Below are 18,150 nucleotides of genomic sequence, written 5' to 3'. Positions count from 1 at the left end.
TGTTCAGGGCTGCTTTTGTCTGCATGGTCTGAAGTTTATTGTGTTCTAGTAATGAAGGTGCCTAGGTAATATATTGATAGACTAATCTATCAATAACCTACTTCTGTGCAGATTAGTTATTAATATTTATATAGCATTCTAAAATTAAAAACATACAAAATAAAGAAGGATGGCTGGAGATGGAAGCAAATGATTGCATACATATTGTTTGCATGAAGAACAGCATGAGAAATAATTATTTTCTCCAAATCAGCCTGGTATAAAGAATCATATTAATAATAACTACTGAGTTATTAGTTATTGATATTATAAAGAGAGCTATGGTTCATAGAAGTCTTCCTACAAGTCAGTTTAGTCTGGATCTTCCTGAGAAGACTGGTCTGCTCACAGTTTCCTGTCTGTAGTTCAGTTGGTTTAGAAAACCAATTTGGTATTTTAACAATGAAATTATAGTTCATCTTATTATGCCAGGACAGTGGTGAGGCTGAAATACTAAATGCGTGATGTTTTTGCTGCCATCCCAAGATTTAATGATCTTTGTGTAACACTGTCACACTATTTGATAGACCTTGGGTGACTGAATGTGTGAAATGCTTTGAGATCCTTGAAGGAAAAATACTACCATTTTTTTAGTGTCTCTTTAGGTCTAAGAGACAGCAGAGTGTGTTCTATTTTTTCATTGTAAATATTATAATGGTGCCAGCAATGGAGTATTTACTGCTTTTCAAATGCGTGAGAGTACTGAACATATGTATTTTTAAAGGAAATTCCAGAAGAATATGAAACTAGCCTGTAACAATAATTTGTAGGGTTTTGTCCATTGTTTTCAAGAATATGTAAATTGTTACATTATAGAACTTGCTTTGAACCCTGCTACATAATTAGCTCCACTAAACATCAGTATTCAATTTGGAAAATCTGTAGCCAAGTGTTTTATTAGAATTTCATGGAAAAGGAGAATGTGAACAAAACCATAGAGCAAATAATCTGAAATGCAGTTAAAAATAATGAAAACCAAGCACCAGCCACATAAACACACCAGATGAAGACACAGCAAATGAAGATCATAAAAAATAAACTGGAATAAAACCATGTTAATGCCAACCCTCAGCTGAAGTAAATAGGGACATCTGCACCAGGAGTGATGGAACCTTGGTCGTTCGCATTAGCTGAGGGTCTGGTCTGCAAAATTTATTATGACTCTCATGTTTAGGAGGAAATGACAGTAACAGCAAAGGTTTTTTAGTCACTTGGTTGCATAGGGTTCCTGCAGAGATTTGGTGTTCTGACAAATGTCCTCCTGCAAATCCAGTTAAGTTGATTTCAGCCCCTGTGTGCTCTGCTCTGCTGTGGGGACAAGACATGAGTCAGTACTTGAACTGCAGCAGTTCACAGTCCATGTTTTAGGGTAGTGCTGTAGCTTCTGAGACAGTTCACATTACTGGATCTGAGGCTGGAGCACACATGCAGCTTTGCTGACTGTCCTATAAGATCAGAAAACCTCAACAGAGTGTCAGGACATGTAGCTGGCTGCATCTTGAACTGCTGCAGTTATATTTACCAGTGAGGGTATTCTTCAAGCAGTCAGTGTGTTTGATCTTAAAACCCCCCAAATGCTAGGAAAATCAAGAGAACAGTTGGTAGAGTTGCAGTTATTGGAATATGTCTTGTACTTACCTGTGCAACCCCATGTGTGTGCATCTCCTTGCTTTGTCTTGCTAGGTACACAAGCTCTGATACCAGTCTTTTTCATGGTGTATCACTGTGGTCTTTTCCAGTGCTCCAAGCCCAAATCAGTTTTAAGATCTGGGATGAAACCCGCTTGCATCTCAGCACTGTTCTTTCTAATATATCTAACACCTGAAGTGCTTGAGTTGTTTGCTCAGCCAACTCTATCAGCCCATCTGGTTTTGTCTCTTGCTGCTCTTACTTTCATGTGTGTCAATTCCCTCATGCAAATTCTTAAAAACATATTCAGCTGTGCAAGAGATCTTCCCTTGCCTCTTTCAAGATTCGCCTTTAGGCATGCACACAATAAAATACAAATCCTGATCAGCTTCATGAAGTACTGCAGAAGAAAATAATATTTCTACCCTAAGAGGTCCTTGTAATGGATCTCCAGTCATCTGGTGCTTTGAGAACTGTTTGATCCTCCAAAAACACGATGGAAGAGTTTGGTATGTGTCCTGGATGTTGCTGAATATGGTCAAAAGGGTAGCAAACACCATTAGTAATAAAGTTATCATAAGATCTGAATTCTGTACAGTCAGCTCATTTACACCACGGGGAGTGTCCAGCCTGTGCTGTCAGTCAATTAGCAGGCTAACCTGATGGGAAAATGGTGCTAAAAAATGTAGAGGAAGATGAATGAGACATACCCTAATCCAAGGTACTTTGCCCTAGGCAGGAACACATTTGTATTGGTGTTTACCAAAGGCAAGGCATTGTTCAAAAGAAAAGAGGTGTGATTGTGTGGGTTCATGTGGAGGAAGGATTTCAGCCTGCTTTCTACATCACAGTTTCACATCTTTTTTTGCCAGGATTATCTGGAAGGTGTCTAGAAAGGTAGCAGAAGGGAGCTCATTCTCAAGGAACAGTACCTGCCTGAAGAAGCAACAAGGAGGTCAGTAGTTGGTCAAGCAGCAGAGGAAATTTGAAGTGGGCTTTGGTTAACAAAGGATCCAAGACATGGCAAATTACACATCTTCAATAACAGAAAACCTACGGAAAGGTAGGACTGAGAAAGCAAGGAGCCAATAGGAAAAAAAAAGTATTATGATTAGGGAAAGACTGAGACTTGTGAGAGGAGGGAGTCTTAAAAGGGGTAGAGTCTGGGGAGAGGAGGGGTGGGCAGTGGATGGGGAAGATGGGAAGGGAGGGAATCTGGACACAGAAGAAAATGCCTGAGAAGAAGTGAAGGGGTAAGAACTGGGGGGGCAGGGACTGATGTCCCCTCGCGTGTAGCCGGTTTGTCATCGCCCTACGGCCTGGAGCAGAGCAGCTGGAGTAAGGAAGAGGGCGCTTTGGGATGCTCCCTGATTAATAGCAGAGGGTCCGGGCCGTGACCGCAGGCTCGGTATGTGCTGGAGCCGCGCTGCACTTTCCCAGCCCCCCTGCCAGGATGAGGAGGGTCGGAGGGAGGGAAAGAGGGAGGGAAGGAGGCAGCGAGCGGGACGGGGCCATCGGCATCCAGCAGCCGACAGGCGCTCCGGAGCCGCGGTTCCTGGAAGCGGAGCCCAGCTGGGGGACAGGCAGCAGAGATAAGCGGCGGCTATCGGGGCCCTCCCGGTGGGCCCGGCCTCCCCGCGCAGTCGGCAGCCGCCGCGGGAGCGCAGAGGAGCGGAGCCTCTCTCCGCGTCCTGCCGAGAGGACCAGTAGGAACCACCTGGGCGCGGAGAACCGCGGAGCCGGCCGGGTACGCGCGGGAGGACCGCAGGGTGCTGGCTCCGGGCGGGCAGAAACAGTGTCCCACCCCGCGACCCTCACCCTGCCCGGCGGCGAAGAGACGGGGCCGGGGCGCGTCGGTAACGCCGCTTCGGGCACCCGGCGGAGAGACCGGGGAGGCACCGGCACCGCATCGGTAGGTGGGAACTGCAGGACACCGAGAGCGGGGCATGTCAGTCACCCACGGAGCGTGCATGTCTGTCACCTCTAGGGGTGGGAGGCTTTCTAAAGCCTGCGAGCATCTGTAAATAGGGAAGCTTCGAAGGATGCTGATATTCCTACAGGGACTGGCACCGGCGCAAAGTGGTGCGGTCCCACTGGCAGCAGGAAACACCCAGGAACAGGGGCCCCTGGGAGCTGAAACTCCTGGCTGGAGCAGGTGGAAAAGTGAGAGGAGCAGGGCAATGTTTATGCTATCCCGTAGGGTTTGTGTTTCGGAGATGTTGTGTTGGCTGCTCATATTTTAGTGAACTCTTTTTGTTCGTGCAGAGATTACATTTTATTTGCTCATAAATAAGAACTGAGGTTTTGGGTCACAGTGCAGTTACATTTTGCTTCAGACAGAGTCTAATTTCCCCTTTTAAAAAGTGTTTTAAATAAGTTGGGCCATATGGAAATTGAGTTGTTCACCAACTAAAGAAACTTGAAGGAATTTGAAAAATAAGGTTACATATTTCTTGAGCCATTTCTTGAGTACTGAACCAGAGTCAGAGTACAGCACTAGTACTCAAAACTCCTGATTCAGTCATTTCCTTTGCTGGGATCAAGACTTAATCTGTCTCTACCTGTGTTTTCACAGCTGTAAACCAGGAGCTACACCTATTAATGGGGGGCATTACATGTTCTTTTTGGAAAAACCTTAATTAAAAAAAAAAACAAACAAAAAACCCCCACAAACCCACAGAGGAAAACCATTTGTAAAGGTAGTAAACAATGTAAAATGTACCTGAGGAGACATTTCAAGTTGAATGGGGAGAGGTATCTGAGAAAGATGTGTCCAAAGAAACATGCAGGAACTTCTCTGTTGTATTGATTTCTTGTGCAGTTAATCACATACTTGCTGCTGCTCTGAAATCTGCAGAGTGGATGACATAAGCACCACATGTAGTAATGCAGAAAAAGCTGAAAAAAACCTGCCAAAATGGGACAGAGATGTTACTGAATGAAATGGCAAGCTCACTTTGTGCCCCAGGTCTTAAGAGAAATTATACTGTAGTAAATGATGCTGTGGTAAACTGGAAAAATTTTCCTTTTGATTAGAGTCTGGATATTGCTTAGAGGAATTAAAGGGCTTCCCTGTGCTGGCAGGTCCTGTGTCCCTATCTAGTACTCATTTCTTGACTGAGTCAGTAACTGCAGTGAAGCAGTGGTATTTCTGTTAACAGCATGGAGCCAAGAACAGGGAAATATAGGCCAAACAGTGAGTTATGTAATGGTATTCTCTAAGGGGTTGTATAAAAATGAAATTATTTCCTTCTGTCAAGACAAAGAGCAGCCATACAGTTGCTCTACAATGTTCACTCTAGCCCTGGGGTTCCTTAGGAGCAATCCATGCAGCAAGCAGGGACCCTGTAATAGGAGATCCACCAGTATTACTTTATTCCCTTCCACAGCTGATTCCCTTACAAATATTCCTTTGCAATATTCTCATAAAGAACCTAGTCAAATAGAGCCATTATAATTAGAAAGGGAAACCAGACTCAGTCTATAGGGAGGGAAAGTTATGATTTTAATGTCTCTCTCAGAGTTTTGAGGACTGATACTGTGGAGTTATAGTATACCAGGACAAAACAGAGGTTCTGTGCATAAGAGATTAGACAAGATAAAGCAAGGGAGCAAAAGCTGCCTCAGAAGGTTTATAATTATGCCATTTGGATGAAATAATAGAAAGGTTAGACTTGAAGTGAAGGAGATATTTTATGTAAAATATTAGGGTTAATATTAGTCAAATATACACACTCAATCTTAGCCAAAAGGCCGAGGAAAAGGGAACAGAGACTGTTACTGGCCAGAACTGGATTTTGGAAGGTGATTGGCTGGTGACTATCCAAAATTATACAGACAGCAAGTCTTGTGAAGGACGTCAGCTGGCCTTTAATAACTACAGATGCTCAGGGTCCTGGGTTTAATTCTGATCATATTATGTTGCCTACCAGTTTTTATCCACTTTTTTCAACTTTTCAGATTCTGTTGCCAGTTTATTCTCCCTGCGAACAGAATGCTCTAAGCTAGTAATGCCTTCAGAGACAGAATGACTGAAAACCATTATTTTTATTTAATTCAGCTTTTTAGGGAAAACCCCCTTGGTTTTCAACCAATCAAGGCATTTAATCATTAATATGTAGAGGATCAGAACATCAAGATGGTTTTGTTTTCTTTGTCACTAATACAGAAAGTACTGTAAGTGTAGTTAGTGACCTATTTATATGTAACTGATCTAGATTTGAATTTTGCTGTTTCAAATTAAATAATGAAATCCGTTTCATGGGGAACATAAAATGTAGTTATTGGAAAATGAACTATATCTATGATATTTTGTTACTCAACAGATACTTTCTTTCCATGAGTTCCTTCTTGATCTGCTTGGTGGAGTTGCAAAAATTTGCTTTCACTATTTTTTTAACTCTTGCTGCTCTGAGTTAAGTCTATACAGGATCCCTTGCAAATTGCTCCAGCCCTTGTATCATCCCATATGATAATATGGAAAAAGTCTTCCTCTTTACTATGAGGATGGTGAGACACTGCAATAAGTTGCCCAGAGAAGTTGTGGCTGTGTCCTTCCTGGAAGTGTTCAAGGCCAGGTAGGACGGGGCTTGGAACAACCTGGTCTAGTGGGAGATGTTCCTGCCCATGAAGGGGGGTTGGAACTGGATGGTCTTTAAGGTCTCTTCCAACCCAAACCATTCTACAGTTCTATGACATGGATTAAGATCCATGGTAGATTTTATATCTTGAGGTGTCAATCTCAGTTGCACAGTAAAATACTGTTAATAACTTTCACTGGATAATGTCATATAGTGCAATTGACATGTCAGAATTATTAGTTATTTGAAAAACTGCTCACTTGTTGACTTAAAAAATTGAATTGGTGGTGTAAGCTTTTATTCTGTTTTTCTTTCCTTTATCTACAATTAAATTTTTCAGACTACAAATTCTGAGAATGTGAGCATGCTCAAGCTGGGATGTCCCAGACTGACATTAAGCACCAATAGGTTCCTGAATTTCAAGTACAGCCAGTAAAAGCTATTGGTCCTCAAGAGCTCAGAGACCCAAGGACTGCATGTTTCAGTATGGGTGACAAACAGGGGCATCTGAGTTGAACAGACACTTCAGACAGCTTGGCCTTATGTGCTCCTGACATATCTCATCTGTAAAATGGTGATAATACAGTAATGTTTACATAGTACTGGGGAGAGGATAAGAAATCAGTATCAATCTTTCTCCATTATGTAGGGGGGGTTATGTTTGTGAACCAATGAACATTGGTTTTTTTAGCTTAAGACTTTCTTAATTTCATAGGGTAGCAACAGAGGTGTCAAAGCACTCATCATTTTGGCTCATAGAATGGGTGCTTACCACGAGAGTTTTCTCTATCCATTCTAGAAACATTTTGAATTTAATTAATTTGTAGTCTTAAACTATGTGTAAGTATCAGTAGTTTAAGATTATGTGAACCTATCAAGGCAAAAAAGGTTATGTGATTATATGTGTTTGCAGATCTCTTTCTGCTTCACATTCTTGCAGAGCAGAACAACAACATAACTTTCTTCTTTCAGGATAGCTAATGTTCTGGCCCAGAACTATAGCACCAGATGTGTTGCCACAGAAACAATTTAAAGAGAGAAGGAATTGCAAGCAAATTGTCTTTCTGGTGGAAAATGTCTTAGAGCCTCTGATTGGTCTCTATGTGCACAGCAGAGAATAAGGGAAAATTTTCCTTTTTTATTTCATACATCTGTTAGCATTTTAAAATTCTATATACAATGCCGAAAATTGAAAAATATTCTATTATGGGCATCAGATATATGCCTCAGAGACAATTTTTATTAAATCCTGACTCATTTTTAGAAACTTTTTCCATGAAAAGTGTGCAGTGTGCTAGCTGATTTACTTATCTCTACTTGCAGCATACTTTGGACAGTACTTCCAGTAATAGTTGTTTCTGTGGACATAAGGAAACATTTGAATATGTAAAATTATCTCAGGTATTGATGCTGAGGATTAATAGCACATTCTTACTTACTACAACTGACATGCTGATGAAAAGGGGGAATGTATATAGGCAATTTTGATTTAATTTTGCCTATGAACCCTTAAAACAGCCAAACCCCTTGATTTTAGCTAGCATTTCTTTGTCTCACAATAGTTGCCACAGGACACTCTATTCAACATATCCTTCTCTCAACTATTATGAAAATATTTTTATAAACAAAATGCAACATGAATTACCTTAAGATACCCTTTTCACTTTTTTTGTCCACAGAAGGATTTAATTTTCCTACAGTTTTGCATACTGTTTGGGGTAGAATAATAAGAAAAATATCCAGGAAGTCTAAAGCCACAACAGAACTGGTTGGTGCATGTAATAATTCTGTCATAAACTCTCCAGATGTGCATACGTTTAGTATTTACAGAGAATTTTCGTGTTGAATTTATGCTAACTTTTGAGCAAAGTAATTTAAACTAACAAAAATGCTGATGGAATTGTATCTGCACAAGGATTTCAGTTTTAGCCTAGACATATCATAGAATACAGCATCTGTAACTAACACTGGTGGGCATTTCTTGTATAAACCTGACTGAAAAATCTGGAAAAATTTAAAAAAGGCCAATACCCTCAGATAAAGAGACTTGTTTACACCATTCATTGTCATTCATGCATTTCTCCCTGCAAATTTTGAAATCCTGCTGGTTGGATAGCTGAAGGAACCATAATTACATTTATCTTATCAAAAGTCAGGGTGAAGTGGATATGTGTATATCTCTTTGGAGTGATGGAAAAATTTTACCATATGTAGCATAATCCTACCCTGAGATTTTGGAGGATAATGGACATACCATGCTATGCTGAGAAGACTTTAATTTGCTTGTTTGTTTCTTTAGTATTTTCCCTCTGTGATTTTTTTCTTATATCCATAGTTTTAAATGCCCCTCAGTTTGAAAATACATAATTTATTCCCTTTGTTCTCAATTTTTTATTCAAATCTGGGGTCTTCACTTTTCCATTGATGAAAATTGTTCATAACAATTGTTTATATTCAGGTATTCCAGAGCTGGGAAGAGTTACTTAGCTTATGAAAATAATGTGATCTTAAGTGTCCTACAGGAGTAATCTTTTGAAATTGATCTGTTTTGGTATTAGACTGCATGCCATGTCACACATTTGAGTTTGGGCAGGCTCACAGGTATGTACATCACCAAACAAGATCTGCCATAAAGATAAGAAATTAATTTCTCTCTTGCGTTCGTTATTCAGGCAGAACTCCAATTCTGGGTGTGGAAAGAATGCAGAGATGGGCCTAGAACTTGGGTCTGCACAGGTTAGAAATGAAGTCTCAGTGTAAAATTTGGATCTAAATCTGCATCCATATTTTGCTAGAAGCCCACAGATATTTGAATCCAGGTTTCTGGTTTGGGTTCTCTTTGGGTCTGAATCAGTCCCTATGATTGCAAGCTGATTCAAACATCATCTTAATTATTTCACATCTCTTGACTGATCCCAGGAGAAGATAGGTTTGTCTTTCTTTAGGCAGCAGAGCTGTCCCAGACAGACATTGTAAACTAGAAATATAGGTACTTACACTTTTTCTTAAAAATGTCCTTTGGGCCTGAAGTTTCTTGTGCTTGGTTTCAATCCAGTATTGAATAAGACTGGAAAGTCTGAATAATGTCAGTTCAGCTGCATTTGAGCTATTCAAGTGCATTTTAAAAATACGTACTTTCCATTTACATTTCTTCCATAATTCTCTGCACTTACATTACCTCTGTTTTATTATTTAAATTGCTACAGATTTGAGAGGGGGAAATCATACTCCAATACAGGGACTTAACAGAGAAAAAGGGAGGCAATTCAATGACCTCAGTGTGCTTTAAAATCTTAATATTTACTGCTTAAGTGTTAGCATGAATAGGTTTATATTACTCCTGCAAACAAAATACAATATAAATAACCTTCAGTTTACCTATGTGCTGAATTCCTGCAATGTTTACATTATATTTATTGTATCAATGTATATAACTGCAGATTACTCTGCCTTTTTTCATGCTTTTGGCACAACAGTATATGCCCAGACTTTATGAAAATCTGTCACTAGGCTTCTGTTACTCATTGTTTGAAATGGAAGCCCACACAGTTGATCTTGAAGGTAACACCACCTTTGAAGAGAGGCCTGCCAGTAGAAAGCTGAAGAGAAATACTACTTTAATTAACCACAACTCCCACAGAAACAATAGAGCTCTCCTTTGTGTAAGTCTGCTGAGGTCACTGGATCTTGTTCCTAATTCCACTGAAGTTGAGTTGTGACCCTCCCTTTTTCTGAAGAGTTCACATGCCAATGTGTTGTGCAACCAACAGAATTCGTTAACAAATAAAGAAGAATTTAAATAACCTATGAAAATCAGTGCAGGCATTCCAGCTGCCTGCAAACAAACATCAAAAATGCAAAACAAGTAAGTAGCCATGCAAAGTATCTCAAAATTGCTTGAGCTTGGATTCTTCAAGAGCAAAACCACAAGCCTAAGGAGTATGTGCTCTGCAGAAGGCTTGGGATAAGATATACAGCATCTTCTGATAAGATCTGCTGCCCACATGTAATTTCTGTGTCTGCCCAGCCTAGTTTGTTTTCTCCAGAACTGTAGTAATACATGGAGAATCTTTCCCCTGTATGTGTATGAATTGGCTGCTTTTAGTTTCATTTAAAGCAATAAGCAAGTATATGTTGACCTGTAATTGTCAGTTTATCTTTACAATACAGTAAAACTGTTGCTTGTAAAATATCTCTCTTGAGTAAGGCAAGTCATATGGAGCAAACACCGTATCACATCGAGTGCACTGTGTGCCAGGGCTTCTATAACTGCATCAGGATCTGGATTTAATTGTGGGTCTGGATTAGTGTATTGTTGGAATCACTTGTCAACATGTATATTCTGTATCTGAATGGCCATTTCTAAATCTGGAAGATCACCCAAGAGTGAATTTCTGCCAGTAAGTTCTCTGTGCTGTACACTCTCAGTGATGATTCTGTTGAGAATCACAAATGTGAGTTTATAAGATCAATGATCCATTCACTGATGGCTGGAGGGTCATATTGCAAGTGTGGGAAAACTGCCAGGGGACATAGAACATTACAGAGACATACTGTTCTCTCTACTGACTCTCCAGCCAGGCATGGTTCCTCATTAACAGGGAAGTTTATCACTGTTGTACTTAGAGCACCTTTCAGCATTCTGGACACTGCTGCCATCATCTCAGGCTCATCTGGCAAGATGTGTGATGATTACATAGCTCACAAATCGTGCCTGTCTGATACCAAAAAAGCAGATCAGTGCATACATAATGCCTTTGATATCACTGGAGCCATCACAATACTGTGGTATTTAAGCTTTTTGCCTATGTGTTGAACTGAAATTTAAAGTTCTTTGCTGGTGATCTCATCCATCATAAGGACTCCTGAAATTATCAACTGAACAACAACTCTGTGAATATGGACATCCATTTTTGTATTTTATGTCTCTGCAGCTCTAATAACTATAATATAATGCAAACCTGTCATTTCCCTGAATACCACATTCTGTGGTTTGCCCTCGTTCTATTAGGACCATAGGAGGTGATGAACTAAGGATCAGTGTGTACAGTGAATTGATTGGTACCTTGAATTTTTTGCTATTTGGTCTTGTGTAAGAGCTCTTCAGGCTTTTGAGTCAGTGTTCATGTTAGCATTACAATTAGTTCCTTCCATGCTGAGAGGCAACTGAGAGAACTTTCTCACAGGGGGCCCTGTTTTGTGAAGTGGCACAATCCTACTCTGCAAGTGTGGTCTCAATTATAACTGGCTCATTGGTAGGTATGGGTAATGTAGACTGTCAATTTATAGCACAAAAATAAGTCTTGTTTTATGAGGCATGAAGGGCTTTTTTATAAACTGAGAATTGTAGTTGTTCTACACTTGCCATGTGGCCAAACCAAGCTCTGTCCTGCACTTAAAAGTAGTACTGTAGCTAGAAGTGTGTCTCAGTTGAGGGGTTTTTAATGATACAGCCATATGACACTAAAAGCTTCTGCAGCTATAGTGATATGGCAGTGTTGTATGCTAATACAATTTATTCTTTCCCCTGGTGCTTCTTAGCAGTACATCTATACTAGCAAAGCCCTTGCAGTATCTAAATACACAGAAGTAATAACCCACTCAGCAGCCGTTAAGTCCCTCTCTGCATTACAGATTCCTGGCATGGCTGACTTAGCAAAAGACTCAAGTTTAGAAGCAGTAACAGTGCATGGTAAACTTGTGCATGTGTTAGTACTAATGGTTTTAGGTCTGAGGGATAGTTTTCACTATGGTGATAGAATCATAGAATCATAGAATTGGCTGGGTTGGAAGGGACCTCAGAGATCATCGAGTCCAATCCTTTTACCACCGTTGCGGTTGCTAGACCATGGCACTGAGTGCCACATCCAGTCTCTTTTTAAATATCTCCAGGGACGGAGAATCCACTACTTCCCTGGGCAGCCCATTCCAATGCCGGATCACTGTCTCCGTAAAGAAATTCTTTCTAATATCTAACCTAAACCTCCCCTGGCACAACTTAAGACCATGCCCTCTTGTCTTGTTGAAAGTCGTCTGGCAAAAGAGACCAACGTCCACTCGGTTACAGCCTCCTTTCAGGGAGATGTAAACAGTGATGAGGTCTCCCCTGAGCCTCCTCTTCTCCAGGCTGAACAGCCCCAGCTCCCTCAGCCTCTCCTCATAGGGTCTGTGCTCGAGTCCCTTCACCAGCCTGGTTGTCCTCCTTTGCACCTGCTCCAGGACCTCGATATCCTTCCTGAACTGGGGGGCCCAGAAAGCACAGGCTTGCCAATCTGCTCCATTCAAGAACTTCTGTAGTAACTAATACCAGTATTATAATGGCAGTGAGGTACTGGTACTATATGTACAAAGGAGGTGTTCACATTGAAGGAGTCTTCTACAGTATCTGCAAACTACAAATACCTTTCAAAACTGCACTAGATGTATTAAACTAACAAAGCTTTCTTGTGTAGCTAGACAGATCTACATTACAGTTTCTGTCATAGCCCTGGGCACAAGGAAGCATGCTAAAAAATGAAACCCATAAAGATTTAGCTGTGCTGGCAAAATACTTCTATTAGAATACTCCTATTGCCAGGACTGCCTGTGTCTTTTTTGGAGAGAGGTAGAAACAAACAGAAGATCTTTGTTATCTCTTCTGTTGGAGTTTTGTTGTTGTACTTACACATAGATGCTAAATAAACTACTCCAGGGTTTAAGAAAAACTCCATGTGATGCTGAAAAATATGAAGCACTAAGCAGATGTGACTGCTGGTTGCAGTAAAAGCTTTGAGTCCTCAGGGAGCAAACAACTGGCTATGCAGTCTTTGAAGGAATTTGAGACAGAGAGCTGATGGATTTTTTTGTGCACAAAACTGAAATGCATTTTCATGAGTGAGTCTTGTCATGCTTGTTGATGAAATTCATAACATTTCAAGGGACCTTAAAATTAGATCAGGTTTCAGCCTCAAAGCTGAAGTGGTTTGATCTCAACTGATCCTGCTACTGAGCAGCTTCTACTTAGCACTTCCAGTTATGTCTGCATCTTTCTGTCAGTGAGCAGGTCTCTTACATTTGGGCTGGGTGATGTAGAAGAGCCTGACATTTCCAGGAATTTATTATCTCTGGCAGAAGTCTTGTTAGTGTCAGCTGTTGATAAGTGAGAAAGTAAACATGTGGCTGATCAGGCTATGCACTTTCCATGGCTTATTACTAGTGTGATTTTATACCACAGCATACAGTGGTCCTCCAAAGAAAAATCTTCTGTCACTAATTAAATTTGTAAATTATTTTTACTTCATGATTTTGGTTATAAATTTTCTACTTTTTAATCTTTTATAATGTAGAATTTATTTTTATTTTGCTTACAAATTTCAGACATAATTTTCTAGTTTTTCTAGAAATAGTTCTGATTTAAGAAATAAGTGTAGAACTGTTTTAATGAATTTTAAGAGGGAGTTTTCATATGCCCAAACAGATTCTTTCTATTTGCTCACTGTGAAGTACTTGAATTCAGTAGCAGTAACAAAACAAAAAAAAACAAAAAAAAAAAAAACAGGACTGAGGAAAGGAAGTTTATAAAAGCCAAGGCAGATCTGCAATCAGTTAGTCTGTGGAAGGCATCACCACTGTCCTTTAGAGTTCAGTTGTCAGAACTGTTTGTGTGAGCTCTCCACTGCTTTAGAAAAAACACTTGAAACAGAAGTCTTTGCTAAGCTGTATTTCTTAGAGAATAATAAGGTTTTAGGAGCACTCCATAGAGTAATGATGATTGTAGTTTGACCCTTCTGATTTAAAAATTTTCAAAAGAGCATCTTTATGATTCTTTTGAGGTTTGAAATAATTGAAAGCTCTCTTCTAGACAGAACCAGACTGGCAGAACTTGACTATTCAGTTTAAAAGTAAATGTAGTCCAGTTTAAACTGCTTGGCACTCCACTGCTCGCTTCACCATATGTATCCCAGCATACATTAGTCTTTCAGCTATTTCCAAAGCCATCTCTTCTTGAATGTTTAATATTTAAGAACCAATTAGTTGTATTTCTTTTTGTTTGGATAGTTTGCAATTAAGCTTTCTTTCAAGTGGGCTTTATTTAGCTAATTCTGTCACAAAAATAAGCTGAGAGAATGAAGAGAAGTTCAAGCTAGCTGATGTTTATTTTTATTGTTAATAATTTATATTAAGGAGTCCCCAGGGGAACCAGGGCCCCACTAAACCCAGTTTCCTCTACATGTGATGACTTCTACAAAGTCTTATACAGCAGAAGTTTCTTTTTTGCTGCTGTGGCTTAGTGAAGGGACCCACTCTGTACTGCAAGGGAGCAAGCTGATGGAGAGCATATACAGACAAATCAAGAATAATTTTAAAATGAAGCTTAAGCTAGGAACCAGAGGGAAAATCTGATGCAGCTATTTGATAGAAAGTCAATCACTAATGCATTTTTCCAGCGTGAATGCCAAATCATTACCTCAAGGGTCTTGTTCATCCTTTCTCTGAAGATATGGCAGAGCTCCCAGTGACTTTGATGTGAGTTAAACTGGGCAGAGAAGTGATGGTCCTAAAAACCTCATCTATTTATGAGCTAGCAACAGAAAGCCCTTTATATTTTAAGAACACACTGATGGACAAAGTTAGTTTAAAAATTGTTCATATTTAGTCAGAAGTCACTGTTTTCATGTCATCTGCTCCTTAATAATTGGTCTACTTTGTTTTACAGAAGTCTTGAAAGAAGTAATTAGAGCCCTTTCTCACCTCCTAGATACAGAAGAGACACAGAGCAAGATCCTTTATTTCTGTAAATAAATCAATTTGCATAGAGTTATGGCAATTCATATAAACTGAGAATCTGGACCACACTCTATGGGATACTTGTGTGAGCTAGGTGGATAAAACTGCCATTGGGATGAACAGGACTGCAAAGGGGAAATGCCTTCATGTTAGTGTAGGGTGCAGATTTTCATCATCAGTGGATTTATCATCCTTCTCCCCTCCCCTTACGTGGAAGCACCAGTCATTTCTGTACTCTTACCATAATTCCAAATTCAAAATTCTGACAGAAATTTTCCTGACCTATCTGTTCCATATTCCTGTCCTCATTAGTTCATTTTAAAGGGGATAAAACATATGTTTCCAGGAACAGCTGTGTGCTTAGTATATAGGCTTGGTTTTTTTCCATATGAAAATCACTAAATCTGGCCATTGAAGACACAGATTTTATAGGAGCTAAATCGTGCAAAGTTCACCTCATTAAAAACAAACCTAAACCAAATAAAACCAGAGAGTAACAGTGTGAAAAATGTGGAGCATGAATGTCAGAGCATATGTATTAGGTATTGGTAAGAAAGGAAGGGGAAATAAATATATCCACAAATATACAAAGGTTCTTGTTTTTTCGCACAAGTAAAGTTTACATGCTTGTGTCTACAGAAAGGGAACCTTAGTACACAACATAGTGTTAGGATTGCTATGACAGCTAGCCTAGTTTTTAGAAATCATGATGAGGTCAAGCCTGTGTTAGAAGATACTGAGTAAGTGCAGCCTAGATAAAATGTTCAAACACACCAAATGATGCTTTGGTTGTTAACTGGCCAATGAGACATTCTGAACTCTCTTGATTTTGATAACTCTTTCAAAAAAATGCACCTTTTTTCATTATCTTAATATAGGTACAGAGATTCACTAATCAGTAATAGAAACACTGACTTTGAAAAAAGTTCAAATCTATGCCTCCTCAGCATCAAAGAAAGTACTTTGTTTTGTAACATAAACTCTCTTTCCTTTTGCCCTCTTATATGACATTTTGTATAGTTTTCCTCTTTTTCCAGTGTTATTTGGGGTACTGATCATAACTTAGCAACTTCATTATTTCTGTGGCACAAGATTGTTTTGGTAACATTATGGGAATAAAGCATGGTTGCTGTAGGAAGTTGACTTAATGGTTTAATAAAGGGACAATTTTCTTGATCAGACAGCTGAATGACAGTTTTTCCCACTTCAGAAACATGCCCCAGGACACTGATACATTGTGATTCACAGACTTCAGTATTTGAAGATATGAAAACACATCCAGCATACTGTGAACATCAAATTTCACTGTGACTGGAAGCTTGTCATCTTCTCAGTGTAATAATCAAAACACATATCTATCCATCACAGTGGTTTCTAATGAAATTCAGACTTGGGACTTTCCACAACCCTAAGGCTGATGTAAAGCACCTTCTTTATTTCATAACTGACCTGAAAATAAGTTTTCAGAAGGCTTCTGCATTAGCCAATGGACGGAGACATGATTATACATGATAGTCCAACATGCATTCAGGTGTACACTGAGGAAAAAAGGAGAATGAGATGTGTTAAAGAAGAATGTTTCTTGAGGTTCCTAAATTAAGAGGGAGAAACCTCTCAGGGGCAGAACTGGTAGGATGTGCCTTGCTGGTAGGCAAATTTTCCTTTGTTAGAAATGGAAGAGCCTGTTCATCACTTGTAAATTGCTCTCTCTCAGCACCATCTGCTTCTTCTCTTGTTAGGAATTTGTTTTTAAGTATTCATTGTAATGTAACTAGCTGCAGACTCAAATTCTGCCAAAGCTGAAAAAGCTGCAAGTCAGGCTAGCATGTGGAGCCTGCCACATTCCTGAATCTCTGATTCAGGCTTGCAAGTTTGTCATCAAGTTTGAAATTGAAACCAGAGGAGCTAGCAGCAAACCCCGTGCTCATAAATCAGCTGATAATGGGTGAATTGTTCTGTGCCTTTCCCTGAAGAGGAAAGCAAAACTCAACGCAAAAGCACTCACAACAACTGGGGGAGGTAAGGTCCAGGCAGGCATGGGGAAGCTACACGTGGCTCCATGAGTATTCCTCATGCTGGCAAAGGGAATAAACAGAGGCTTTGGTTATAAGCAATCACTGATTCCTTAAGTATCAAATTACCAAAACGTTCCAGTGGGATTTACAGCCAACTTTGAGTCCCAGTAACCAATTTCCGTAAAAGAAATGGGCAGAATGTATCAGGGTGTGAGCCACGACAAGGTCTCCTTTGTGCTTCATTTGTTTGGTATCTGCTGCCGCTAGAGGGAGGTACAAAATTGACCTCAAAGTTATGTTTTGAAACATACTTTCCAGGTCATTAACTAAGTCCTGGCCAATGTTTGCTGCTAGGATTCTACTGGAAATTTGGAATAAATGACTGATTAATGTCTTCTGGATGTGCACCAGTGTCACTGAGAATAGAACTTGGATCTGTATGCTTAGATGAAATCTAATCAGAATACAGTAACATTTTGAATTGCAGGCTGAAAAATGGGTCATCTTGGACTGGAAAGTTGAGTTCTGTGTTCAAAGAACTACCCTAGAGATGGTTACATCAGAGATGCTACCCCCAGCACAGGAGAAGCTGTCTGAGGGAACTGCTTGTGATATTTAAATGTATTGCTGCATTGAAAACCCAGACTCCAGAACTTCATTTCCAGAAGCTGGCATAAAGCTGTAGCAGGGCCTAATGACTAAAGCTATAACTTGGATCAAAGTCGTTTATCTGATTTTATTTTTATGGCTTGAATATGGCTAGGAGGAAAGTATGTCAGATACGTAGAATTTAAATATATATTTAAGAGCTTAATCTACCTATGTCAAATGTTCAAAACTACCAAAATTAAGCCACACCTTTCTAAACTATGTGAGTTATATAAACATTAATTTTACTGACTCCTAAGAGCCTAAATTACTTTTAAAACTGGGTTTATATTCATGAATAATCTCAGATTTTGAAATACAACCTGACAGCTGTAAGTTTGGTGCAAAGTAAAGGGGCCATCTAATAATCTGAGTTGAACAGGTTTAGTTCAAAAAGTTCTGTGGAACACGTGTGGGTTTATAGAGAGAGAAGCAAAATCTTCCACTTGTAGCAAAATTACTATATAAGGGGT

The 18,150-nt window shown here is 39.6% G+C and overlaps 1 protein-coding gene across 5 annotated transcripts in view; it reads left to right on the top strand.

The window, feature by feature from the left end:
- Nucleotides 1-2,888: 2,888 nt before the first annotated feature.
- Nucleotides 2,889-18,150, top strand: part of RIPOR3 (RIPOR family member 3) — a 50,957-nt gene continuing 35,695 nt past the window's right edge. For 2 of the 5 annotated variants that reach the window (XM_030462851.1, XM_030462852.1), the window contains exon 1: nucleotides 3,279-3,580. The gene's annotated coding sequence lies outside the window, so the exon portion shown is untranslated. Of the gene's footprint in view, nucleotides 2,922-3,278; nucleotides 3,585-3,811; nucleotides 3,832-18,150 lie in introns of those variants that run through there. The other 3 variants (XM_030462856.1, XM_030462853.1, XM_030462855.1) reach the window with 3 other exon arrangements.

The sequence above is a fragment of the Calypte anna genome, chromosome 20 (assembly GCF_003957555.1).
Source record: "Calypte anna isolate BGI_N300 chromosome 20, bCalAnn1_v1.p, whole genome shotgun sequence".
In the NCBI taxonomy this organism is placed as follows: Eukaryota; Metazoa; Chordata; class Aves; order Apodiformes; family Trochilidae; genus Calypte; species Calypte anna.
This window is presented reverse-complemented; position numbering and strand designations above follow the sequence as displayed.